We start from the raw sequence: 27,464 nt of genomic DNA on the forward strand, positions 1-27,464 counted from the left end.
CTAGGAAAACCTACCAAACCCACACATTTCTGAAAACTAGACACCAGGGGGATTCCAGGGAGGTATGGCTTGCATGGATCTCCCAACGTTTCCTTACCCAGAATCCCCTACAAACCTCAATTTTAGCTGAAAAAATCAGTTTTTTCACCGATTTTTGTGTGGGAAAGTTGTGGCATCACCGGGATTACACAAATTTCCTACCACCCTGCATTTCCCCGGGTCTCCTGACAAAAACGGTGCCTCACTCGTGTGGGAGGCCCAAATACCCGCGACAGGCAAAGGCCCAAAACGTATTGAGGCGACATCAAAATTGCCTATCACCAAATAACCTGGTTTTGCAAGGGGGGACACCTGGGTTTTTGGCCCCGTGCTCGGCGGCCATCTAGGGAAACCTAACAAACCCACACATTTCTGAAAACTAGCCACCCGGGGGATTCCAGGGAGGTATGGCTTGCGTGGGTCCCCCAACATTTCCTTACCCAGAATTCCCTGCAAACCTCAATTTTAGTTGAAAAAAATCACCTTTTTCACATATTCTTGTGTGGGAAACTTGTGGCATCACCGGGCTGACACAAATGTCCTACCACCCAGCGTTCCCCCAGGTCTCCCAATAAAAATGGTACCTCACTTTAGTGGGAGGCCCAAGTCCCTGCGACAGGCCAGGGCCCAAAACGTATTGAGGCAACATCAAAATTGCCTATCACCAAACAACCTGGTTTTGCAAGGGGGGTCACCTGGGTTGTTGGCCCCGTGCTCAGCGGCCATCTAGGGAACCCTACCAAACCCACACATTTCTGAAAACTAGACACCAGGGGGTTCCAGGGAGGTATGGCTTGCTTGGATCTCCCAACGTTTCCTTACCCAGAATCCCCTACAAACCTCAATTTTAGCTTAAAAAATCACTTTGTTCACACTTTTGTGTGTGGGAATGTTGTGGCATCACCGGGATTACACAAATTTCCTACCACCCTGCATTCCCCTGGGTCTCCCGATAAAAAAGGTGCTTCACTCGTGTGGGAAGCCCAAGTACCTGCGACAGGCAGGGGCCCAAAACGTATTGAGGCGACATCAAAATTGCCTATTACCAAACAACCTGGTTTTGCAAGGGGGGGTCACCTGGGTTTTTGGCCCCATGCTAGGCGGCCATCTAGGGAAACCTACCAAACCCACACATTTCTGAAAACTAGACACCTGGGGGATTCCAGGGAGGTATGGCTTGCGTGGATCCCCCAACATTTTCTTACCCAGTATCCCCTGCAAACCTCAATTTTTGCGGAAAAAATCACTTTTTTCGCACATTTTTGTGTGGGAAAGTTGTGGCATCACCGGGCTGACACAAATTTCCTATCACCCAGAATTCCCCCGGGTCTCCCAATAAAAACTGTGCCTCACTTGTGTGGATGGCCCAAGTACCCGTGACAGGCAAAGGCCCAAAACTTATTGAGGCGACATCAAAATTGCCTATCACCAAACAACCTGGTTTTGCAAGGGGGGTCACCTGGGTTTTTGGCCCGTGCTCGGCGGCCATCTAGGGAAACCTACCAAACCCACACATTTCTGAAAACTAGCCACCCGGGGGATTCCAGGGAGGTAAGGCTTGCGTGGGTCCCCCAACATTTCCTTACCCAGAATTCCCTGCAAACCTCAATTTTAGTTGAAAATATCACCTTTTTCACAAATTCTTGTGTGGGAAACTTGTGGCATCACCGGGCTGACACAAATGTCCTACCACCCAGCGTTCCCCCAGGTCTCCCAATAAAAATATTACCTCACTCGAGTGGGAGGCCCACGTCCCTGCGACAGGCCAGGGCCCAAAACGTATTGAGGCAACATCAAAATTGCCTATCACCAAACAACCTGGTTTTGCAAAGGGGGTCACCTGGGTTGTTGGCCCCGTGCTCAGCGGCCATCTAGGGAACCCTACCAAACCCACACATTTCTGAAAAATAGACACCAGGGGGTTCCAGGGAGGTATGGCTTGCTTGGATCTCCCAACGTTTCCTTACCCAGAATCCCCTACAAACCTCAATTTTAGCTTAAAAAATCACTTTTTTCACACATTTGTGTGTGTGAATGTTGTGGCATCACCGGGAATACACAAATTTCCTACCACCCAGCGCTCCCACGGGTCTCCCGATAAAAACTGTGCCTCACTTGTGTGGGAGGCCCAAGTACCTGTGACAGGCAAAGGCCCAAAACTAAGCCTGGGCGAAGCACTACGCTACGCTCGCGAAGTTTGCGAAGTTCGCGCTACTTCGCACTACGCGAACTGCATGTAGCACAGTGCGAACACGCGTAGCGTAGTGTTGCGTAGTGCTGCGTTAATTTTTTGCTTGCTCGCGGTCCTCAACGTCAAGTTGGCGACCGCGAGCAAGCAAAATGACATCCCGGCGAGACTTTTTCCTTGTTCGCGATCAGCAACATCAAGTTGGCGATCGCGAGCATGGAAAATAAACCTCCCGGCGAGATTCCGAACGCGAGGAGGTCAGGTTTCTCATTGCGAGGGGTCGGGTATGCTCACGACCGCTCGCGATGAGAAACTACCAGTTCGCGTTGAGAAAGCTGCCGCTCGAGTAAAAATCTACTCGAGCAGCAGAAAACTACAGCTCGCACTGTGCAAGATGCCATTTTCAATGATTGCACAGTGCCGGTTGCTTGTCCGCACTGTGCAATCATTGAAAACAACATCTTGCACAGTGCGAACATGTTACTACGCATTTCGCGAAGTGCTACGCGTAGCTCGCGTAGTGCGAACTTCACTTTGCGTAGCTTCGCGAAGTGCTACTTCGCGAACTACGCCCACCCTTACCCAAAACGTATTGAGGCGACATCAAAATTGCCTATTACCAAACAACCTGGTTTTGCAAGGGGGGTCACCTGGGTTTTTGGCCCCGTGCTAGGCGGCCATCTAGGGAACCATACCAAACCTACACATTTCTGAAAACTAGACACCTGGGGGATTCCAGAGAGGTATGGCTTGCGTGCATCCCCCAACGTTTCCTTACCCAGTATCCCCTGCAAACCTCAATTTTAGCTGAAAAAATCACTTTTTTCACACATTTTTGTGTGGGAATGTTGTGGCATCACTGGGCTGACACAAATTTCCTATCACCCAGTGTCCCCCGGGTCTCCTGATAAAAATGGTGCCTCCTCGTGTGGGAGGCCAAAGTACCCGCGACAGGCAGGGGCCCAAAACGTATTGAGGCGACATACAAATTGCCTATCACCAAACAACCTAGTTTTGCAAGGAGGGTCACCTCTGTTTTTGGCCCATGCTCGGCGGCCATCTAGGGAAACCTACCGAACCCACACATTTCTGAAAACTAGACACCCAGGGGATTCCAGGGAGGTATGGCCTGCGTGGATCCCCCAAAGTTTCCTTACCCAGAATCCCCTGCAAACCTCAATTGTAGCTGATAAAATCACTTTTTTCACACATTGGTGTGTGGGACAGTTGTGGCATCACTGGGCTGACACAAATTTCCTATCACCCAGTGTCCCCCGGGTTTCCTGATAAAAATGGTGCCTCACTCATGTGGGAGGCCCAAGTACCCGCGACAGGCAGGGGCCCAAAACGTATTGAGGCGACATAAAAATTGCCTATCACCAAACAACCTGGTTTTGCAAGGGGGGTCACCTCTGTTTTTGGCCCATGCTCGGCGGCCATCTAGGGAAACCTACCGAATCCACACATTTCTGAAAACTAGACACCCAGGGGATTCCAGGGAGGTATGGCCTGCGTGGATCCCCCAAAGTTTCCTTACCCAGAATCCCCTGCAAACCTCAATTGTAGCTGAAAAAATCACTTTTTTCACACATTGGTGTGTGGGACAGTTGTGGCATCACTGGGCTGACACAAATTTCCTACCACCCTGCATTCCCCTGGGTCTCCCGATAAAAAAGGTGTTTCACTCGTGTGGGAGGCCCAAGTATCCGCGACAGGCAGGGGCCCAAAACGTATTGAGGCGACATCAAAATTGCCTATTGCCAAACAACCTGTTTTTGCAAGGGGGGTCACCTGGGTTTTTGGCCCCATGCTAGGCGGCCATCTAGGGAAACCTTCCAAACCCACACATTTCTGAAAACTAGACACCTGGGGGATTCCAGGGAGGTATGGCTTGCGAGGATCCCCCAACATTTCCTTACCCAGTATCCCCTGCAAACCTCAATTTTTGCGGAAAAAATCACTTTTTTCGCACATTTTTGTGTGGGAAAGTTGTGGCATCACCGGGCTGACACAAATTTCCTATCACCCAGAATTCCCCCGGGTCTCCCAATAAAAACTGTGCCTCACTTGTGTGGATGGCCCAAGTACCCGTGACAGGCAAAGGCCCAAAACGCATTGAGGCGACATCAAAATTGCCTATCACCAAACAACCTGGTTTTGCAAGGGGGGTCACCTGGGTTTTCGGCCCGTGCTCGGCGGCCATCTAGGGAAACCTACCAAACCCACACATTTCTGAAAACTAGACACCCAGGGGATTCCAGGGAGGTATGGCCTGCATGGATCCCCCAAAGTTTCTTTACCCAGAATTCCCTGCAAACCTCAATTTTAGTTGAAAAAATCACCTTTTTCACATATTCTTGTGTGGGAAACTTGTGGCATCACCCAGCTGACACAAATGTCCTACCACCCAGCGTTTCCCCAGGTCTCCCAATAAAAATGGTACCTCACTCGAGTGGGAGGCCCAAGTCCCTGCGACAGGCCAGGGCCCAAAACGTATTGAGGCAACATCAAAATTGCCACTCACCAAACAACCTGGTTTTGCAAGGGTGGTCACCTGGGTTGTTGGCCCCGTGCTCAGCGGCCATCTAGGGAACCCTACCAAACCCACACATTTCTGAAAATTAGACACCAGGGGGTTCCAGGGAGGTATGGCTTGCTTGGATCTCCCAACGTTTCCTTACACAGAATCCCCTACAAACCTCAATTTTAGCTTAAAAAAATCACTTTTTGCACCCATTTTTGTGTGGGAAAGTTCTGGCATCACCGGGATTACACAAATTTCCTACCACCCTGCATTCCCCCGGGTCTCCCGATAAAAACGGTGTCTCACTCGTGTGGGAGCCCCAAGTACCCGTGACAGGCATGTGCCCAAAACGTATTGAGGCAACATCAAAATTGCCTATTACCAAACAACCTGGTTTTGCAAGGGGGGGTGACCTGGGTTTTTGGCCCCGTGCTAGGCGGCCATCTAGGGAAACCTACCAAACCCACACATTTCTGAAAACTAGACACCAGGGGTATTCCAGGGAGGTATGGCTTGCGTGGATCCCCCAACGTTTCCTTACCCAGTATCCCCTGCAAACCTCAATTTTAGCTGAAAAAATCAATTTTTTCACACATTTTTGTGTGGGAAAGTTGTGGCATCACTGGGCTGCCACAAATTTCCTATCACCCAGTGTTCCCCCAGGTCTCCCGATAAAAATGGTGTCTCACTCGTGTGGGAGGCCCAAGTACCTGCGACAGGCAGGGGCCCAAAACGTATTGAGGCGACATCAAAATTGCCTATCACCAAACAACCTGGTTTTGCAAGGGGTGTCACCTGGGTATTTGCCCCGTGCTTGACGGCCATCTAGGGAAACCTACCAAACCCACATATTTCTGAAAACTAGACACCCAGCAGATTCTAGGGAGGTATGGCTTGAGTGGATCCCCCAAAGTTTCCTTACCCAGAATACCCTGCAAACCTCAATTTTAGCTGACAAAATCACTTTTTTCACACATTTTTGTGTGGGAAAGTTGTGGCATCACTGGGCTGAGACAAATTTCCTTCCACCCAGACTTTCCCCTGGTCTCCCGATAAAAATGGTGCCTCACTCGTCTGGGAGGCCCAAGTACCCGCGACAGGCAAGGGCCCAAAACGTATTGAGGCAACATCAAAATTGCCTATCACAAAATGTTTTGCCGAAACGCGTCTGCTTGGCACAATAAAAAGTCTTTGGAATCCACTGTGCCTGAATGTTCCTATTGAAGCGTTGTTGTTGGAAATGTTAATTGCGTGCAGCCACTTGCTTACCAAATGAGGCACCCAATCTGAAAAGTGTTCGCGGTCAGAAGGGTGGTATTTGGTGATATATATATATATATATATATAAAAATTCACTTAAAAAACCATAGGTTTCACACATGTTATAGTTAGGTGGATATTTCACTCGTAAAAAAACAATGAAATTCCCCCGTTATAGTTAGTTCAGATAACTATAATTCGCGCACCCGCAATCCTGCTCATGACGTCACATATTACATCACTCATGACATGGTCAGTGGCATCACTCATGACACCACTGATGACATCATCCTTGTGATAGAGTGGCGGTCGCGCGAGTTATAGTTATCTGAAATATCCACCTAACTATAACATGTGTGAAACCTATGGTTTTTTAAGTGAATTTGCAAGGTTTTTTAAATGCTAATTCCTAACTATAACGTGTGTGAAACCTATGGTTTTTTCAGTGAATTTGTACGGTTTTTTAAATGTGCTTTAACTGCAATTTTCTCAGGAACTACTGAACATATTGACTCCATATATGCAAAAGGCACATCCCTGACCTGAGGACTACCTCTATGCCAATTTATGGGAAAATGCATGGGGAAAATGTGTTTTGGGACCCCCCTTTTTTCTCGGCCCCCGCATGACGAATCCCCCCGAGACTTTCAGGGTAGGAGCTGAGCGGAGCGCCCCATTAGTTTTGAAAAATTCGTGAAGATTCGTCATCCGGCGCCAAAGTTATTCAAAATAGAATTTTGAGATTTCCTATGGAAACACGGTCCTAACTATAACTATCTAATGGCGACCGCCATTAGATAATATATATAATGTAAATACTAATAGTTACAGGGACATTATAGTTATGCTCATATTTTACTAATACAAAACAAGTGAATTTCAACAGGTATAGTTTCCTGAGCTAACTATAACTTACAACATCCTTGCAATGCACTACTTGTGACCTCATATATTAAATCACTCATGACATGGTCAGTGACATCACTAAGGACAAGGCTGATGACATCTCAAATGACATCACTGATTACATCATCCAGTGATTGTGGGTGTTTTCTAAATGTTCCTTGGAGCATATATGCTAAGGTACCACAAATGTTCAATTAGTATACTTGGTGTACTACAAAGAGTGATTCAATTTTTTTGCATAAATTATGTGAGTGGCTCTGTGACCTTGTGCATATGTGTGTGAGTGTGGCAGTATGGGTGTGTGAGAGGCTGCATGGGTGATGAGTGGCTGTGTGACTAGCTGTATTGGTGAGTGAGTGGGTGTGTGAGTGGCAGTATGGGTGACTGAGTGGGCGTGTGAGTGGCTGTATGAATAGGTGAGTGGGTGTGTGAATGGTTGTGTGGGTCTGTGAATGGGTATGTAATTGGCTGTTTGAGTCTGTGAGTGGCTGTATGGGTATGTGAGTAGCTGTATGGGTCTGTGAGTGGGTGTGTAAATGGCATAATGGGTGAGTGGGTGAGTGGGTGAGTGAGTGGCTGTATGGGTACGAGTGGCTGTATGCATCAGTGAGTGGGGGGTGGGAGTGGCTCAATGGGTGCGTGAGTGGGTGTGTGAGATGTTGTATGGGTCTATGAGCGGGAGTGTCAGTGGCTATATGGATCCGTAAGTAGGGGTGTGAGTGGCTGGTATGTGCGTGGGGGGCATTCTACTACTGGCTTTTCTTTACCTTACTGTTCTGGAAATAAAATGACATTCATGTTACTTAAAAAAATCAGTTTCCCAATAGGAGACTTTTCTTCAGTGCAAATATAAAGCTGGGTGCATTTAATTTGAAGTTTTTCCACCGAACACTTAATATGACAAATGCCAGGCTTTGCAAGCAAATCACGGAGCTTTGTGCCAAAAAGTAATTTTGAATGAGCACCTCACTAAAATGCATCTCATACAACTTTATAATTGCGAGCTGCAGTTCTGTGCTGAGCGACAACTCTCTTTATTGATATGAAACACTCACAAGTACATTCTGTAACTGTAAAAGTATTGTGAGTTATGCATGCTTTTGCAGATAGGCTGGCGGCGGCAGTGAATCTATCCATTCCAATTGCATCTTTCCAAAGTATCTGAATACTTGCTGTCCGTAAAAATGAACCTCACTTGTATATCACAGAAGCATCAGACTGCCGGCCTCAGAGTTTTCTAGGGCCCAATATGTAGTATGCTTGCGTCTTGCCAGTGCTTAGTTTGTAAAAGAAAGAGTGCCGGTGCCCTCAGCTGCTGCTCAGAAGTAAACGTCAGCCTCATTAGTTAACTACCAGGGGCTTCCTGCACATTTATTGCACTCTTGCAGGTTTCTGCTTTCTCCCTTCATGAGGATTTTTTCCATCCTTGTCTTCCTCCGGCTATTTTGATTTCTGTGTTTTTCGTCCACTTGTTCTCAGATAATATTTGATACTGGAAAAATAAGTACCAATCCTAAAAATAAGTGGTGGTGGCCACCACCGGCAACCACCAGCTCAAATTAAGCACTGAGTCTTGCCCCTCTTCTCATTGCACCTATTTATTTTTATTGCCTGAGATTTGTAGAGGTCATCTAACGTACCAATAGGATCACATGGTTGACTATAAGAACATAATGCGCTACTTCAGTTTTGCCAGTTACTGAATACTAGCTCTTGTACAGGTAGCCAGGATTTCCACAATGGTAGGTGAAGTTACAAATTTTACCCCTGAGCTTGATCAAACCCAGGAAATGTTGCCCTTTGGCAGTGGTGGCTGCTACATAACAGGGGTGGCGGGCAGGGTGAAAAATAAATTTAAAAAATCACTTATCTGCAGGTCGGCTGCTGCCTCTCGGTCTTCCTTGGCCCACTAATAGAAGCAGGAACCACACAGGCTCCTCAAACCAATCATGGCGCTGCTTTCACCAGCATGACAGCAGCATCGAGATTGGTCTGTGCACCATGGTTGGGCTCTCAGACAAGGCCTGGCAGCCTGTGTATGTTCTGAACCCAGGCTGAGCATTACTGCCGGGTGGAGAGCATGCTAAGTGTGCACAATGGTTTGGCTGACCCAAGATGGACGTCCAAACTGTCATGCGTACTTAGAGAGTGCCCACCACTTCTCCCCCTGCTCTGGCCAGCTCAACCCCGCCCGCACCTAAGGAAGCAGGGAAAATAAAATGTTAATAACATATTGTTATAATAGTTTTCAATTTCCTGTCTATACTGCTCACAGAGCAGTGGGGGGATGCTCCTCTGCCTTAGTGGATGGGCCACCGCTGCCCTTTGGTCAACTTTACATATAATAAAGTTTCACTCTAGTAGATAGTGATCTGGGTGAGGATGTCTCAAAGTTCATGGGCTCTAAACATTTAGGTTAAATTTGCTGGGCTACCTAGGGCTTCCCAGTATCTCAAGAAACATAGTCTACGATTCCCGAGGGCAAGTTTTCAGGCATAAGGAATCACTAAGCATGACTGCTGAATGGCAGCAGTTGTCTATGCTTTGCCACTCGCATCTTTAAGCAGCAGCAGGAACAGTAACTGCTACTATGAAGGCTAGCATAGCTGCCATTTTTTTATTTTTTATTTGGCAACCTTCTCACATGATCGCTAAGCTTGTAAATTTTAAAAGAATACTATAGTGGGTATTGAACAAAACCTAAAAATGGCATCCATATGAAAATCACAAAAAATTGCCTGTTTTAGAGATTGGTGGATAAATCACGCTGTCCCTTTTGGGCAGCCACATTATAAGTGCATTATATCCTATCACACTTGTAATAAGGCAGATGGGATATGCATCACTTTTGTGGCAGAGTAACCCATCCACCAAACTCTAAATCAGACCCAAAGATCGAAGTATGCTGGAAACAGATGACGTGGACGCAGCTTATTTTCTGTCATTGGAAAGGTGGGCTCTCACTGCCTGGAGGGAGGCAAGATGGCGGCTGAGCACTTGGACGAGTGAGCACTTCTCGCCCGATTGGCTCCCCCACCACCAAAGCTCCATTAATTCACTACAGTGTTGAAGGTGTAAATCAGCCCGATTGCCCCAGGTCACTCTGTAGTGCTGCGAGAAATGATCTGGGCCATTCACTTTTTACAGCGGTCTATAATCCCGCTTGCTCAATTTACCTGGCGTCTCCCCCGTGATCTCCATTCCCTACGGGCTGAGTCCGGGTGCGGTTTGGTTTTCAGCTCAGCCACGATGCCGCCAAAAATTACCGGAGGAGCAAAGGCGTGCTCTCTGGTGGATTCTTCAGGGTCGGCAAGAGCCTCTGAGGGGAAACAGCGTACTGGGGTGTCGGCAGCCAGAGAAGGTGTATCGCTCTCTGAGCAAACCCAGCTCCCTGGATCCTCCAAGAAAATGACTCCAGCATTTTTTCTCCCGCTAAAAAAGGTAAAATTCAATCTGTAGCAAAGGGGTCTGACAGTGCAGTGATATGTATTAACAATACCAGCCAGGCGGAGAGCCTGCAGGGAGAGACTGGGCTATGTAAGGAGGAATCCTCTGATAATAAGGTGGGCGCTGAGAAACATTTGGCGTCTGGCTCTGCTACCACTCAGGAGGGGACATAGTGGGGTTTGCTCTGGAAGCTGCAGAACTCATACCTGCTCTGTCATTACTAAGTGGGGGCCAAAAGGAATCAGCATCCGTCACGATAAATCACCCAGCAACAAGAACCCTTACAAAGGAATTAGAAGCAGCTAAGCCTAATGGGCTTGAAAACCAAACTGCACAGGGAGGAGGGGATAGCTCCACTCCCCGGGTAGAGATTGATTCCGGCAAACATTTTTTCTCCCTGTCAGATCCGACTAACACATAGGGAGATGAGACTTCCCATTGGTCAGAACTATGTTCAGGGGAAGAATCATCAACCTATCATTGTCCTGAGACTATTCATTTTCTTCTAATCTGGGGGCCGATCTGGGTGACACACTGAAGCAGGTTGCTCCTATAACATCAGAACACTCAGAGGACATCTCGCTCTCGGTCATTTATCAAACCATTATGGCACACAGAGTAGAAGCTCGTACGGAAAGCCAGAGAACGCAAGGGGCCTGACGAAAACTTCAGAACTCTATATGTTGTGTGGCGAAATCATGCTCAGAATTCGCAGAAAGAATCAATGAAGCTGAGAGCAGAATTTCCATGCTGGAGGATGAGGTTGCAGTGCAAAAAAGGTGTAACTGGCATTCTAGTACTCCAGAAGAATGATATGTCATAGAAACTCGAGGACTAGGAAAATCGACTTCGACTTAACAACCTCAGTCTACCCGAGGGTGTGGAGGGCTCCGACCCCCAGAAATTCATAGTCGATCTTTTCTCAGAAGCGTGTCCCGAGCTCACCCAATGGTCCTGGTCCTGGGACTTGGAGGTTCAGAGAGGTTCAGAGAGCCCATCAGTTTCCATTCAAGCAAAACATTCATTCCAGACAGTCAAATTCTAAACAGAGGGCAATTTTGACTTGTATAAATAATTTTTTGTGTCTCAGCAGGCTGAAAGTCTAAAATTACACTAAAAGAAAAAGTGTGTCTGGTGTGGTTTAGAAGGGGGCGCCAGATTATTGGTATGGTTTTCTTTCTTTAGTTCATCTCTTCTGTTCTATCTACTCTCTACTCTCTACTCTCTTGCAGCAGCATTTTCTTTCTGTGGTCCAATGGGGTCAGATAGCTCAGGTGGAGGGGAGAAAGTCGATCTGCAGGAGTTAAGAGGCTCCCCATCACTCTAGACCTTAGGGTCTGTTTGCCTTGAGGATTGGGTTGGAAGGGGGGAGTTCTTAGTGCAGGGGGGCACTAGGGTAGATGAGGGGGGTTCCATGGGGGCTGGGTTGGTTTGGGTTTCACAAGAGTGAAACAATAAATAAGTCAGTAATTAGTCGGGTTAGAGCTAAGACAATCTATCGGGTCTATTAAGCTAACATGCTAAATTCATTGCTATAAGGTTCTCAGTCCAATAAATTTGATATGGGTTGATGTCTCTTAGACTTCGTATATGTTCATTTAATGTTTGTGGTCTTAATAATAGGACTAAATGGCAAAGAGTCACGCAGAGAATTAAAAAAATGAAACCAGATGTGGTGTGTCTCCAGGAGACTCATATACCCTGGAGAAAAAATAGAGCTTTATAAGAACTGAGGTATACTCTGCTAGCTTGTACGAAACAGGGCACTACCACCTGAGGGGTGGCTATTCTTGCAAAGCCAAAAATATGTGGATAAATATTAAGGGTGGGCGTAGTTCGCGAAGTAGCACTTCGCGAATCTACGCAAAGTGAAGTTCGCACTTCGCGAGCTACGCGTAGCACTTCGCGAACTGCGAAGTAACATGTTCGCACTGTGCAAGATGTTGTTTTCAATGATTGCACAGTGCGGACAAGCAACCGGCACTGTGCAATCATTGAAAATGGCATCTTGCACAGTGCGAGCTGTAGTTTTCTGCTGCTCGAGTAGATTTTTACTCGAGCTGCAGCTTTCTCAACGCGAACTGGTAGTTTCTCATCGCGAGCGGTCGCGAGCATACGCGACCCCTCGCAATGAGAAACCTGACCTTCTCGCGTTGGGAATCTCGCCGGGAGGTTTATTTTCCATGCTCGCGATCGCGAACAAGGAAAAAGTCTCGCCAGGATGTCATTTTGCTTGCTCGCGGTCGCCAACTTGACGTTGAGGACCGCGAGCAAGCAAAAAATGACCGCAGCACTACGCAACACTACGCTACGCATGTTCGCACTGTGCTACGTGCAGTTCGCGTAGCGCGAAGTAGCGCGAACTTCGCAAACTACGCGAGCGTAGCGTAGTGCTTCGCCCAGGCCTAATAAATATGGCCACTGGGCAATTGTTAAATGCGTGGTTGGTGATAACAAATTTGTAATATGTTATGTCTATGGGTCCAACATGAATGAGGCACAGATCTTAGACTTTTTCAATCTTGAGCAGGCCCCCTGGGCCATGCCTCTTCTACTATGTGGGGATTTTCTTATTCAGATGGAGGGTATTGTTGTACAGGTGGGAAGGGATATATATATATAGGTCTTCAGGGCCTTACAGCAACTGTTAGGTGATCACAGCTTAGTCGATGTATGGGCCCAATTAAAACACTCTGATCACGGCTTAACACATTGCTCATACCCACACAGAAAATTTGCCAGACTCGACAATTTTGTTTATAACCAAGACACTGGCCGCTGATGTAAATATACAGATGCTCCTGAGAGTCACGTCGGACCTTAACTCCCTGATACTGAATATTTCCATTCATTTACGCCATCTGCCTGCCCCCGTGTCCAAAGTTAAGAATCTGGGCTTTATTATTGATCAAAAGCTCTTGTATAAACCTTCAGGTCTCCAGGGCAGCCACTTATTGGCTTGCTGTTCTCAGATGGATTAAAAAAATCCTTTGGTTAATCCCATTGGCAGCTCAGAGAATGGTTCTGCAGGCCCTGGTGATATCCAGGTTGGACTACGGCAACGCCCTGTATCTGGGTATTGATAAAGCCTCTATACATTGGCTACAGGTCATCCAGAATGCTACTGCCCGTCTTCTTTTTCATCTGCCGAGATCTGCCTCTGCTTCTCCTCTACTCCATCAACTCCATTTACTTAGAATCAGTAAGCGCATTGAGTTTAAGTCCCTCTGCTACATGTTTCGCGTCAAATGGGGCTTACTCCTTCCTACATTCAAAGCCTACTCACACTCTATGTTCCGGCTCGACAGCTGCGCTCTTCCAGCCTTTCATTGTTCTCAGTTCCCAGGTTTCAGCTGGTCCGTATGAGGAGTCGCTCCTTCTCTTGTCTCGGCCCTAGGCTCTGGAATGCCCTTCCAAAACTGTCAGTCCATGTTGGCCTTCCGTAAGAACTTAAAGACATTGCTGTTTAGTGCCTCTGTTTGATCTCTCTTTTCTTTTTCTGCATTTCCTTCTTTTATCTCTGCTTAGCTGCGGCGGCCTCCACATGTCCAGTGCCTTGAGACCCTGTTGGGTAGCTGTGCTCTTTATAAATGTAAATACAAATACAAATACATCTGGATTATTTTCTTTCGATAGGAAATTATTGCTTGATGAGTCCTTTGTCACTCATATGTGGCAGTGGTTAAGTCAATTTTTGGCTATCAATTGCAACACTGCCACTTAGAAGGTGCTCTGGAACGCATTAAAGGCAGGTCTCAGGGGGGAAATTCTTACTTTTGGTTTACATATTCAGAGACAGCAAAGGCAGTTAATGCAGGGTTTGTATGAGGATCTTCGGAAGGCAGAGCAGAGTCTTATAGAAATCGTACAGCGTAACTCTGATATCACCTCGATACAAACTGGAGTGGACCGTTGTAGGACCAGAATTAACGCACACTGGTCTAAGGAGAATGCCAATAAATACCATGGGGCAGATTTACAAGCCCCTTGCACCACTTTTGCGTCACTTTTAACATGGGAAAAGTGACGCAAAAGTGGTACAAGGGGCTTGTAAATCTTCCCCATCTATATAAAAAGCAATGCTATGAACATGGAGAGGCAACCGGCAAATGCCTGGCAGAAAGAATCAGGTGTAAGGAGGCCGAACATGCAGTCACCGCTATTAAAGATCCATCTGGGAGGTTGGCTGAAACTCTGTCTGAGATCCTGAAAATCTCTCAGGCATTTTTTTAAGAATTATATACTGAGGGCTCTAATGGTAACATGGGAAATGAGTCGTGTATATATACGGGATCCACATAGTAGGACTCTTTGTCCAGTGGATCGTAAGTATCTTGAAGAACCTATTACATTAGATGAGCTTACGGAGGACATTAATTCTTTGGCAGGTGGTAAAGCCGCAGGCCCTGACAACTTGTCTACAGAATTCTATAAGACCTTTTTTCCTGAGTTAAAATCAGATATGCTGATAACGTTTCAGGAGGCACAAAAGGAGCAAGCTCCAGCATCTTTGGACTCAGATAACATTGTCATCTTTAAAAAGAAGGGCAAGCCTTCTACAGCATCAGGGTCTTATAGAACAATATCTCTATTAAATTGTGATCATAAAATCTATGCCAAGATTATGTCCATGCAGTTAGCATGAGTATTTTCTCCTTTGGTCTCAGCTCGACAACATGGATTTATCCCTGGAAGTGGCACGGTTAACCATATTAGCAGGATGGTTATTCTTCTAGATTTCGCCAATGTCCATCGGGCACGTTTGGAATGGTGATACTCGATGCCGAAAAGGTGCTTGACCGTGTCTCTTGGGAATTCTTACGGGCAACAATGCATTGACAAGGTTTCGTGCCAGGTTTCATCAATGCAATTAGCGTTATGTATAGGTCTAGTCGGACTAAAATCTGAACCAATATTGATTTCTAAAGTGACTAGGCAAGGTTGTCTCTGCTCCCCCCTACTGTTTGACACATATATCAATCCTTTTCTGAATATGCTAGAAAATAGCCCTATTATCAAACTGTTACAATATGGACAGGAAGCGTATAAGGTGGTAACCTATGCTGATGAAGTATCTAGTGTTACACCCAAACCAGCTTTATTAATATCTGAGATTGAATGCACCTCAATTTGGCAGGGATCTGGGTATAAATTGAATATAGCCCGTCTACTGTTTGTGTTGCCCTCCGATGGGGGCCAGCGCCGAGAAAACCGAAGAACATCACCGGGACCTGGGGAATGCAGAACTACACTCCCCAGCATCGCCTGCGGCATTCAGTCCAGCTGCCAACACCACCGCCGGACCAGGAGGCGCATACTGAATTGCCCTGGGGCTCCCGCAGTGCAGGAAGCCCGTCTGCTGTTTGTGTTGCCCTCCGGTGGGGGCCAGCGTCGAGAAACTCGAAGACCATCACTGGGACCTGGGGAGTGCAGAACTACACTCCCCAGCATCGCCTGCATCATTCAGTCCAGCTGCCAACGCCACCGCCGCACCAGGAGGCACATACTAAATCGCCCAGGGCGGGACATGCGCGGACTAAGCCCGGGCCAAGGGCGGGCCTGTCCTTTCCCGTCATTGCCAGGAAGAGGCAGGGCAGGGCCACCCCTCTGTCATCTGCCCCTTGCATTTGGACTACTCTGGCGCAACTCCTATTGACGGAGAGGTATTGTGTGTTTTTCTGTTGTTTATGCCTCTTTTTTCCTTTTTTGGTGCTTGTGGTGAAGGTCAGGCGCCGGATCTCTATTGCCACAAACTATTCTTATCCCCAAGGTCCTATAAACATTGTATGGAACTTTGAGCGTAAAGGTTGTTGTAGCAAACACGGGCCAACCTGTGGAGATAGTCTTAGTACTGGATTTTATTCTTCTGAAGTATGGGGAGAAGAAAGACTATGGAAGGTAGTGGGGGCGGTGGCGTAGATGGCAGCAGTGGTACAGTCCGCAAGAGTAAAAAAGCTAGAAAGGTATCCAAACCTGCTGGTAGCAACTGTCTGCACAAACCAGCAGTGGAAACCAAAATCGACATGCTGCGATCCCGGCCATGTTCTGTAAAACACACAAAAAAGGGCCCATTTCCAAAAGTGGTGAGATGAAGCAGAACTTAGGGAAGACGGGCGACCCTCCTTCTAGCAACTCTCTTTCTAGCCCTCCCAGCACAGCAGATAATAATAATCACCCACATATTGATCCTCTAATCATATGTATAAATAGGTATACCGTATTGTCTAACACTACAGAGGAAGAGAGGCCCCAGCTACCTGAGGCACCCCTAGCAAGTACCGAAGAGATGGTAGCAACCCACACGGTAGATTCTCAGGAGGTGACCGAACTGGTGCATACATTAAGGGTTGAAATAGGGGCAATGAAAGTGATGATCGAGGATTTATCTACTATGGTTAGGCTCTTATCGCAAAAGAATTCTCCATGTCTAGAATGCACTAACAACCAAGCTACTAACCCTTTACCACCTAGTCAAACAACTGACTTAGAGAGAGCAAACGTCATCCCCCATAATGGTGGCAAGCACAAAGGCAGCTCTCTGTTTTCTGAGGTGGCTAAGCCCCAATAGTTGGCATCATAATTACCTACTCCTAAGCGTTTGCCTTACTGTTAGAAATGAGGGGGCTCTGGTTGACGCAGGTGTGAACCCACAACAAGCAGGGACCCTTTACTTCTTGTCAGGGCGAAGGATGACTCCCCAGAATAACCCCTGCTCACCCTCTAGGTGCGTGGCGCGAGCAGTCTAGGCTAAGTCTCAGGCGTACACGGTTAAGCAAATGCAATTACACATACAGTAAACCCCTTGCATGCACCACAAACGGACAGCAATCAGGTAGTATATAAAAATAAGCTTTTATGTAGTTTCATCAGATTCAAATACACGGCCCAGTAACGTTGAACTGATGGGGCCACAATTCTTAGGAATACGGTAAAGTTCTCTTGGTTACGGAAAGTTCTTTAGGCGGGCACAAGGTGACTGTAGGCCTCAGCGCACTTCGCTCTGAGGCAGCGCCCAGGAAGCACGCGGCAGATGACAGGGAAATCAGAACGTTGTGGACCCTGGATCCGATGCGAGCTCGTGGTTGAGGTTGTAAGTACAGTACCTTGTTTCTTGACGCGAAGGTGGGTGCGGGATTTCAGCGGCTCTTCGACAGAAGGGCGAGGCGGCGTCCGGGGCTCCCACACTTCACGATGGGGGTCTGATCTTCAGGCTCACGACAAGAGCGGGGTGTTGCAGGTGGCGGGTGAACAAAGCGGGGCAGCCGGGCACGCAGATACGTCCGGGCCGTCCGAGGCTTGGAGATGCTCACAACGCCGATTCCGGCAGGAGGGTGAAGGTGCACAGCGAGCCTCCAGCGAGCGAGGTGACAGGGGCAGCCCAGCACAGCGTAGGGGGAGCGGCTCCGATCGAGCGAGGCTCTTCCCAAGCCGGGGCGGCTAAGCAGTCCTGGTCACGGCTCAGGGAGGGACTGGGGCACGAGGGTCACAGCTCCGGCGAGGGAAAGGACACCACAGTCCAGCAGCAGGCGAGTGAAGATCAGGTAGAGCCCAATGGTCCTGGGGCTCAGTTCAGGGGGCAAGCTCAGTTCCAAGCCCTTGGAGATCGTTTTGGAAAAGCACAAGTCTTGAAAGAAAAAATAAAGCAAAGTCTTCAGCAACAGTTTCTCTTCTCCCCCTTGGCAGCAAGGTCACCACTGCAGGCCAATCCCCCAGGATAGGGACAGTCTTCCTCCTACAGCTTTCCCGGTGCCTCCTCCTCAGGCAGAGATTCTTCTTGGTCAAAAGCGGATCTAGTTTCTCAGGAGCAGGGCTCCTACATTTATACAGCAAATCTTTTGTTCTCCCAGGCCAGGGGGGCCCTTGCCTAGTCCAGTCCGGTTTCTGAGCACTTTGTTTACGCGATGCAGGCTTCTTCTTTCAGAGTGCAGGGCAGAGTCATCAGACGCTCCACAGGGGGCGGAGCCGGCATTGAGGGGTCAGAGCACTGTCCTATTCAGAGCCTAGGAGCACTCCTCCCACCCATCTACCTGTTGATCGTCCTATTCACCACCAGGCTACCTAGCCCTGCCCATCTGGGTTCCCCCAGCCCTGTCACTCATACCAGCCAGACAGATACACATCACGCAGAGGCGGCTGAAATGTTTAGGCAAGCAAAGGACAACTTTCTAAAAGCGGCATTTGCAAACCCGGAATATTAAAATAAACCTTGCGAAAAGATGTACCTTATTATTCCGAGTTCAGGCATACTAAACTCGATCTCCTACCATGTTCCCTGGGTCGGTTAGGATCATAGGGTGTAATAATCCAGGCCGCCCATACTGGCCTATGAGAACAGGGTAGCCTTACAGTAGTGAACAACAAGATGGCGGTCATTCACTACTAGGACATGCCACGCATCCAGGCTTGTCCTACCTTAGGCTTACAACGCACCCTGCCCGTGGGCCTACCAGAGGGGTGACTAACATGAAGTTAAGGGAAGGTTTTAGGGACCGGCAAGTGTGGGCACTTGCCAGTCAGCATGTCAGTACCAGACTGCACGCAGGTTCTGCGGTGGCAGATCCTAGACATATTTTACCGGCCGCTTCTCTGGGTGGCACAACCAGTGCTGCAAGCCCACCAGCGGTGTTTGCTTTTACATGCCCTGGCGCTCCTGGCGCACTTTACTGGGGTCTGACAGTAAACCAAACAATCCAATCATGGAATCCAACCAACATATACAATTTACAAAGGGAGCACTCGCACCGCGACACTGGTTGGCAGTGGCACAGCGCGCTGAGCGGCCAACACCATAAAAACACATGAGGCGCAGCGACAAAAAGAGGAAGGGAGACTCACGCCAAGGTGCCAGGTCTAACACCTACACTAATCTAAATGCCTCTGCCTACCATAGCGCAAACTTCCATAGTGCAGAAAACGTAAAAGCCATTTATCGTACGGCAGAAGGATTCACCCTTCTCAGTCTCATAACCTACAGAGTAGTATTCACACCGGTTGGGGGGGACAGAATGTAGATAAGGCACATAACGAGTACAGAATCTATATGGTGAACGCCCCAAGCTTGACACCAGCAAAGGTATAGAAAATGTGGATTCATTAACAAATAAATCCATCCACTGGATAAGGCATGTCAGGGGATGCCGCTCTGTGATTAGGGAGGATATTATCAGGGCTCTTTGGCTTTCCTACCCCATCCATCAGACAGACTGCATCGAGCTCACTTTTAGTAGGAAGGATCTCGTTGAAAATCCCTTTGCCCTTGAGTTTCAAACCTGATCCCCTGATTCAGCATCCATCCAATTTAGACAGTTTCCGCCGAGTAGCCAGGCTAAACATCCCACCGGACAGATGCCCACAATGCGGATGGGTTTTTCCACACAGGAGAGCATTGACTGACTAGGAGGCTCACCTATTACAAACGTAGGAAACACAGGAGACTCAGCAAATAATAGTAGTCCATCCACCACTTATCACCCTAGTACTGATGTTGGTGGGCCTGCTGGGCTCCCAGGAACGAAAAATATGCCTCCACTTCCAATAGAGAGCCACAGTGAGACTAGTTGTATGTCTACTGAGAACCCAACAGACCCATCGCCAACTTGTCATAATTCCCGATGGGGAACACTTTTATCATGGAACATATCAGTGATGCTTTCAATGCTATCTTCCCCAGAGTGACATGCTTTTATTGAATGTTATGACATGGCTCATGGCACCACAACATTGCATAGGCTATCTAAACTATCACATTTCAGCTATGAGAGGAGCAAAAGGTCGCCCCTCAGGGGGACTGGCAATCTGGATGCGACAAGTACTAGGCATCATCATCGAGGAGCTCTCGACTAAGAACAATGATATTCAGGCCTTACGATTGAATCTGGGCCCAATGGAGCAAGTAGATATCAACAATGAATATGTGAGGGGAACTAGAGGGAGGAAGTCAGAAGTATTAGCGGCTCTCGACGACCTCCTCGACATACACTCAGTATATGCCAATGTTATCATTGCGGGCAATTTTAACTACACTTTTGAGCCCCTTGATAATGAGGAAAGTAACCTCAGAGAGGAAGAAGACGCGCAGTGGGGCATACCAAAGCTGGACCGTGCACCTATATAAAAATGGACTGATGTGGCCATACAAATCAATTCCATTTGTTTAGGATAGGGCTTCCGTGCGGCAAATGGTAGTATCCACTAGATAGATTAGGAGCAAACACCTTTAATAATGGCTCTAGTGCCAGTTGCATAGATCATATACTAATTTGTCTGAAATGATGGCACACCCTTGGTGACGTGGTTGTCAAGGATCTGCTGGAGAGTGATCACAACCCCTTGAGTGCAACCCTGAGTTTATGTCGACAAAAGACATCGTCACAGAATTGGTGCGAATTGCATTCTTGTGATGTTGTTCACACCAATGATATGAGGCGCCTAAAATGGATAAGGTTAGCAGAAAAGCCTGAACTTATAGATAACATTTCCAAGGAAATTGATTATGCTTTAATTGAGCTAGAGTCCACTACGAGAACTAATAAAGCACTTGAGCTCACTACTCAGATTCATAAAGAATTTTTTACCCATTTGCACACACATTTTTGCAAGTGACGCAAGCCCAATAAAACAATAAAAAAGAAAGCCAGTTTCTGGTTCAACAAGGAATATAGACAGGCTAGAGAATTTCTTGGGGATGCAATTAAAAAGGGGGAGCCCACCACAGTGCGAGTAGCCAGACAGGTATATAAGAGCACTCAGAAAAAGGCTAAACAATCCTAGGACGAGAAAAGATGGCAGAACCTTAAGGAGGTTTGTTCCCTGAGCGATAGTAAATCTTTCTGGAAGTAAAGTGGGACAGAGGAGGTCAGCCGGAACACCCACATAACCATGTAGCACAGGAAGATTGGGTCAAACACTTTAAACCCCAGTATGCTCGCAGTTCCAGTGAGTCTAACTAGGAGGAACCTATCCTCGTGCTGTATCAAGGAGAGGCATTTAATAGCACTAATGTCAATGCAGCACTAGAATTTGTAGTAGGAGGAATGGCGCCTGGTCCAGATGGTATCGTGCAGACATGGTCTTATACAATAAAACAAGGTGGAGGAGGTACATCTTGTTGCTGGCTAACTTTGTTGCTAAAGGAGCCCATATACCTGATTCGTGGAAAGGGGCAGAAATTATCCCTGTTTATAAAAAGGGAGAAAAATCCCAGCCAGGTAACTATAGGCCCATTAGCCTGATAGACTCCCTACAAAAGATATTGGAGAGGCTAATGCTTAATTAGATCCAGGAGTGGATTGACGAGAATAGTATTTTATCCCCCCTGCAGGCAGGCTTTCGGGCATACACTATCACCATCGACTAGGTGTTTCGCTTCACTCTGCTGCATTGGAAGACGGTGGTCTTGGGCAAAGGCAGCTTGTATGCTGCCTTTGTCGACATAAAGTTAGCATTTGATCATGTCCACCGTTCTAAACTATCGGCGATTTTGATGAATTGGGGATGCCACCCGAACTCCTCACACTAGTTATGAGATTGCTTGAGGATAACTACGCCAAAATTCGATGGGGCTCCCTGGGCATGGTTACCAGCTCTTTCCCAGTAGAGAGAGGTGTACGACAGGGCTGTGTGTTGGCACCTACCATATTCTCCATATCTATTAATGGAATAGTAAACTATATGGAAGCGGAGAATACTGATGCCCCGTCACTTGCAGGTGGAAAAATACCTATTTTAATGTTGGCGGACGACACATTGATTATCTCAAAGACTCCGAGTGGTCTTCAGCGGGCCCTGATAATTTTCGAAGAGTTCTGCTCCGCTCGTGGTCTGGAAGTCAATGTGTCCAAAACGAAATTGATATCTTTTAACCCACATAGAGCTTTTAAAAGCAGTACATTAATGAACAATCGCCCATTGGAACAAGTAAAAGCGTATACTTACCTGGGGGTCAATATTCAAAGTGACCTAAAATGGAAGCAGCAAATTGACCTGGCTACACTTAAGCATCGACAATTGTCGGGAGTGTTACACCGGGAGTACAATACCTCACTGACTAAACCAATTAGCCCAGTGCTCCAGGTATACAATATGAAGGTGGTTAATTCAGCGCTTTATGGAGCAGAGCTATGGGGTATGAGAACCTGCCTAAACTTACCATTGCAGAAAATAGGTTCTTGCGTAATATTACAAATCTCCCCCAAAGTACCCCAGTGTGTCCCCTACTTTATGATCTAGGAAGAATGCCCTTGGCTGAGGTTGCAAAACTACGCCCTTTACTATACTGGCGTAGACTATGGACCACACCAGAACTGAAGCATAGTGTTGCGGGCTTCATGGCCACAATAAGGGCTGACACCTGTCATAAAATCAGATGGGTAAGAGAAATTAGAGATGCCCTAATAAGCATAGGCATGAAGACATTATGGGAAGAACCAGACACAGTTAGCTTTCCCTCGAAAAAGATTCTGAAAGGAAAATATTGGGAGATGATCACGCACAAAACACTAAGAACCAGCGAGCCATCATCATTTACAGGAATCGTCTTGGAAACCAAGCTGATCCCAAGCCTAGAACCGTATTGGGATACAATACCCAAACCACTTGATAGAAAGTTATTTTTCCAGTTTAGGGTGGGCTCATTGCCCACTAGGGCTTTTATAGCCAAATGGGCTAAGTCATGTGATAATAAGTGTCCTAAATGCCAGACCCATGTGGAGTCAGTGGCACATATGCTGTTTGTTTGTCCAGCCTATGCCGCTCCTCGTCGTGTATGGCAGGTGCCAATTTGTAAATCACTAGGCACCAGAAGGAGTGAAGTAACTGGAAGAAATTTACGTACTAATACCTCAATTACAATCATTACAGCAGAAGCAAAATTTGTAGGTTGTTCATGGGCTATAAGGTCACATTTCCTATCTATTTAATACGTGCGTTATTTTGCACCCGTACTAGGGGACGCATAGCCACACCTTACTTTGATTGTACTTAGTCTATTAGTGCTGGCCCTAAACTTCCAGGACTAAAGTTTAGTGCTCCACAACAGAGAATTTTGATGGTGTTTGTTTTTAGTGGTACCTATTGAAGTTTTTTAATACAATTTTATTGACTTGTACTATGCTATGATGATTTAACTGCATTTTACAAACAAGCTTCACACTTTTGCACAATGAAATATTTTTATACAGTAATATCTTTGTACCATGCTTTTATGACTAACTGTCGAATAAAGCTTGTTTGATGATGATGACTATAGCCAAAACTCAAATAATTTCACTAATCAAGCCTCTTTTAAGTGATGTTATGAATGCTGAGGAAGTAGTCTATCTTGGTGTTCGAATTATAACATGCTTGGACAAAATGGTGTCTGCTAATTGGAATCCTATGTTGAGAAAAATTAAAAGTGAGTTAGACAGAAAAGAATGCCTACAATTTTCATTGGTCTAAAGGTTTAATGTATTAAAAATTAATATACTACCCAAGGTACTCTACTTTTTTAGATCTGTACCCCTGGAGCTAAATAGAAATCAAATTCAGAAACTACAGCCAAGTTTTAGTAGCTTTATATGGGCCTGGGGAAACCACGTAGGGCCATGAAATATATTAGTTTACCTAGAGGACTTGGGGGTTGGGTGGTTCCTAATTTCACCTTATATTATTGGGCTTGTCTCCTTCAATATTTGCGAATATTATTTACAGGGGAGGGAACCCTTAAGATGGCAGACACCCCATCGATTTATCACAGGTAGTTCGGATCTGAGGCTAAGAGTAGCCTTTTTAAATGCCTTGAACCAAGCTACTACAAGAAGACTCGATTTAAGGTTATACAAGCAGCTAGTAAAGTATAGCAGCAGGTTCAAAGACATTTGCAACTCAGCAGGGTTTATCATTATACACCTACTGCAGCACCACTACTATTACCCTCTATTTTCTGGGACACTACTGGGACACTACCATGGCCAGGTGGCGCCGAAAGGGTATAGAGATATTGCGGGATTTTTTGATAAAGATGTTGTTCTGTCTTTTTTTACCCCGGCAGCAAAGTATTCTTGATCAAAGAAGGAAATAAAAAAATAATAATCTACAGATCTGTGATTACTTACAGAGTAAATCAAATCAAGAAACACTAGCCAAAAATAATTATTTGATTGACTGAATTAGAGGCGGTGGGAGGATTGGTACCCTCTATCAGGCCCTCATTGAAACACAGGAAGATGATATGGAGGCTCAAAATCTTAAATGGAACACAAAATTATCTTATAGTGGTGAAATCCTACAGGATTCTGTTGCAATGGGGGAGAACATTTTGATTTCCCTTAATCTCAAATCACAGCATTTTAAGACCATTTTCAATCTCTTCTATATGCCAGCTAATAATGATAAATGCATGCGCTGTGGAGCCGATCAGGTGGATAGTCTGCATATGTTTTTTTTGTGCCCCAATCTGAGACAGCTGACGGGGGGATTGAGACCTTTCTAACAGGAATAGTGGGGGTACAGATCTCTCTCTCATCGATAACCATGCTCCTGTGAGTACTGGAACAGTCTAGGATTAGCCAGGAGTTGTATCAATGTAGATATCTGATTGTTATGGCTGTAGCAGTTGCTTGGCTGTGCATAGCCTCATTCTGGTTGCAAAAAGAACCCCCGTCATTTGAAAGGTGGAGAGGAAGATGTTATGCTATATGTAACCTAGAGCATAGTCTGTATGCCCTCAAAGGGCCGCAGAAACGTATAAAAACTTGGGCCGCAATGCTAGACCACTTAGGATGATGTGACTATATATACTTATATATATATATATATATATATATATATATATATATAATTCACTGAAAAAACTGAGGTTTCAGGCACTTTATAGTTAGAAATTAGCATTTAAAAAACCTTTGACATTCACAGTAAAAAACATAGGTTTCAGGCACGTTATAGTTAGAAATTAGCATTTAAAAAAACCTTAGAAATTCACTGAAAAAAACCATAGGTTTCAGGCACGTTATAGTTAGTTGGACATTTCACGCGTACAAAAACAAAGAAATACAGCCGGTATAGTTAGTTCAGCTAACTATAACTCGCGCCCCCGCAATGCACTGCTGATGACGTCACATATTACATCATTCATGACATGGTTAGTGACATCACTGATGACATCACTGATGACATCTCAAATGACATCACTGATGACATCACTGATGACATCATCCATGTGAAAATCTGATGCACCTCCTCACACCCTAATATAACCTTTGATACACCCACTCTAAAATACAGACTACCATTTTCAAAACAATAGACACACCAATACTTGCAACGCTGTGCTTGAGTCCTTGAGTCCTGAGGGTACCTAGGGGCCAACTAGCCCACCAGGTATCTCTGGTAAGAGCCGCAGAGCTGCGTTGCAGAAAGGTGTAAAAAGGGGCATGCCCTCTGAACACCCCTCTGCAACGCAGATCTGTGGCGCATACTGGAGGTACCTGGTGGGCTAGTTGGCCCCCAGGGACCCTCAGTATTCAAGGGGAATTAATTCCCCAACTTACGAGTCAGGGAGCTCGTTTGCTGAGTGCTGCAGGGTAGGGGCGGGGCCTAGCCCTGATGACGGCTTTTAAAAAAATATATATATTTTACATGGGTTGCTGTGTGGCCCCCCTTCTTTTACATTAATTGGGGCCCTGGGGACCCCATCCCCCAGGGCCTGCTCTTTTTTTTTTAAACGGGAAGGGGGCCGCACATGTGTGTAGCCACGGGGAGGTGGTAGTCCTGGGGCTGGGGGTTCTGCTACGGACCCCCATATTTCAATATTAGGTGCCCCGGGGAGGTGGTGGTCCCTGGGGCAGTGTTGGGGGGCTTGAGCCCCCCCACAAAAATGTATTTATTTTTTTAGCCCCCGGGGAGCTGGCGGTCCCTGGGGCTCGGGGGGGCCCATGAGGCCCCCGCACCAATTTAGATAAATGCTCTGGGGAGGTGACGGTCCCCGGAGCAGCATGGGGAGGTTGGGTCCCCCCATGCATTTAATTTAATAAGCCCCGGGGAGGTGGTGGTCCCCAGGGCTGCTGGGGCCCCAACAACATAATTTATGAGTGCCCCCAGAACCTGGCCAACCCAGGGGCTTTTTGAAAATGAAGCGCTTTGTTTTAAAAAAAAATTCGGTCCAGATTCGCTCACCCAGCGTGAATTCGGCTGATTTAAAAAAAAAATGCTTTTTGTTGGCCTGGGGGTCCTTGTGGGACCCCCTGAGCAGGTCTAGGGGGTCAGGGTGTTTTTACCCTGCCCCTTTTTCTTGTTTTTCATGCTTAAGTCTCTGTTTTTTGTGACTCGGCTCTACCGAGTCACAAGATGGCTACCAACACTTCCTGGTTTGGAGTGTTGACAGCCAATTAGAATAAAGCTCATGTTTGGGAGGGTTCGCGAATACACTGCGGCCATAGATATCGAAAACATTATTTTTTTAATTTCTCAGCAACTACTGAATGGATTTACACCATTTAAAAAGAAGGTCGCTTTCTGAACGAAGCATTACCTTTTTGCCAAATTTGAGGTAATTCTGTTCAGCAGTTCGGGCTGTAGCCTTGCCTAAAGTTTCCTATGGGAAATAGATTTTTTGACTCTTATTTTTTTAATATCTCAGCAACTACTGAACGGATTTCCACCATTTAAAAAAAAGGTCACTTTCTGAACCAAGCACTACCTTTTTGCAAATTTGGTGTAATTCCGTTCAGCAGTTCGGGCTGTAGCCTGTCTCAAAATTTCCTATGGAAATTAACTCACGAAAAATGCGTTTTGGGCTCCCCCTTTCTCAGCCCCCGCTTGACGAATCACCCCCAAACTTTCAGGATAGGAGCTGACGTGGATCGACTTTTTTTAAAGAATTTCACAAAAATTCGTCAAACGACGCCAAAGGTATTAGCAAATCAAAAAACGCTTTTCCTATGGAAACTAGGTTCTAACTATAACTACCTGTGATAAGGGAAAGTGTTTTTTTCCTCGCTTTTTTAAAATATTTGTCAATCATGCTCACCCAGAATGAATGAATTGTACAACGTATGAACGTGATGTATTAATGCTGCAATCCCGTTTGGATGCCTTTTCTTTTTTTTTCTCTCTATATTTGCT

The sequence above is a fragment of the Triturus cristatus genome, chromosome 3_1 (genome assembly GCF_964204655.1).
Source record: "Triturus cristatus chromosome 3_1, aTriCri1.1, whole genome shotgun sequence".
NCBI lineage: Eukaryota > Metazoa > Chordata > Amphibia > Caudata > Salamandridae > Triturus > Triturus cristatus.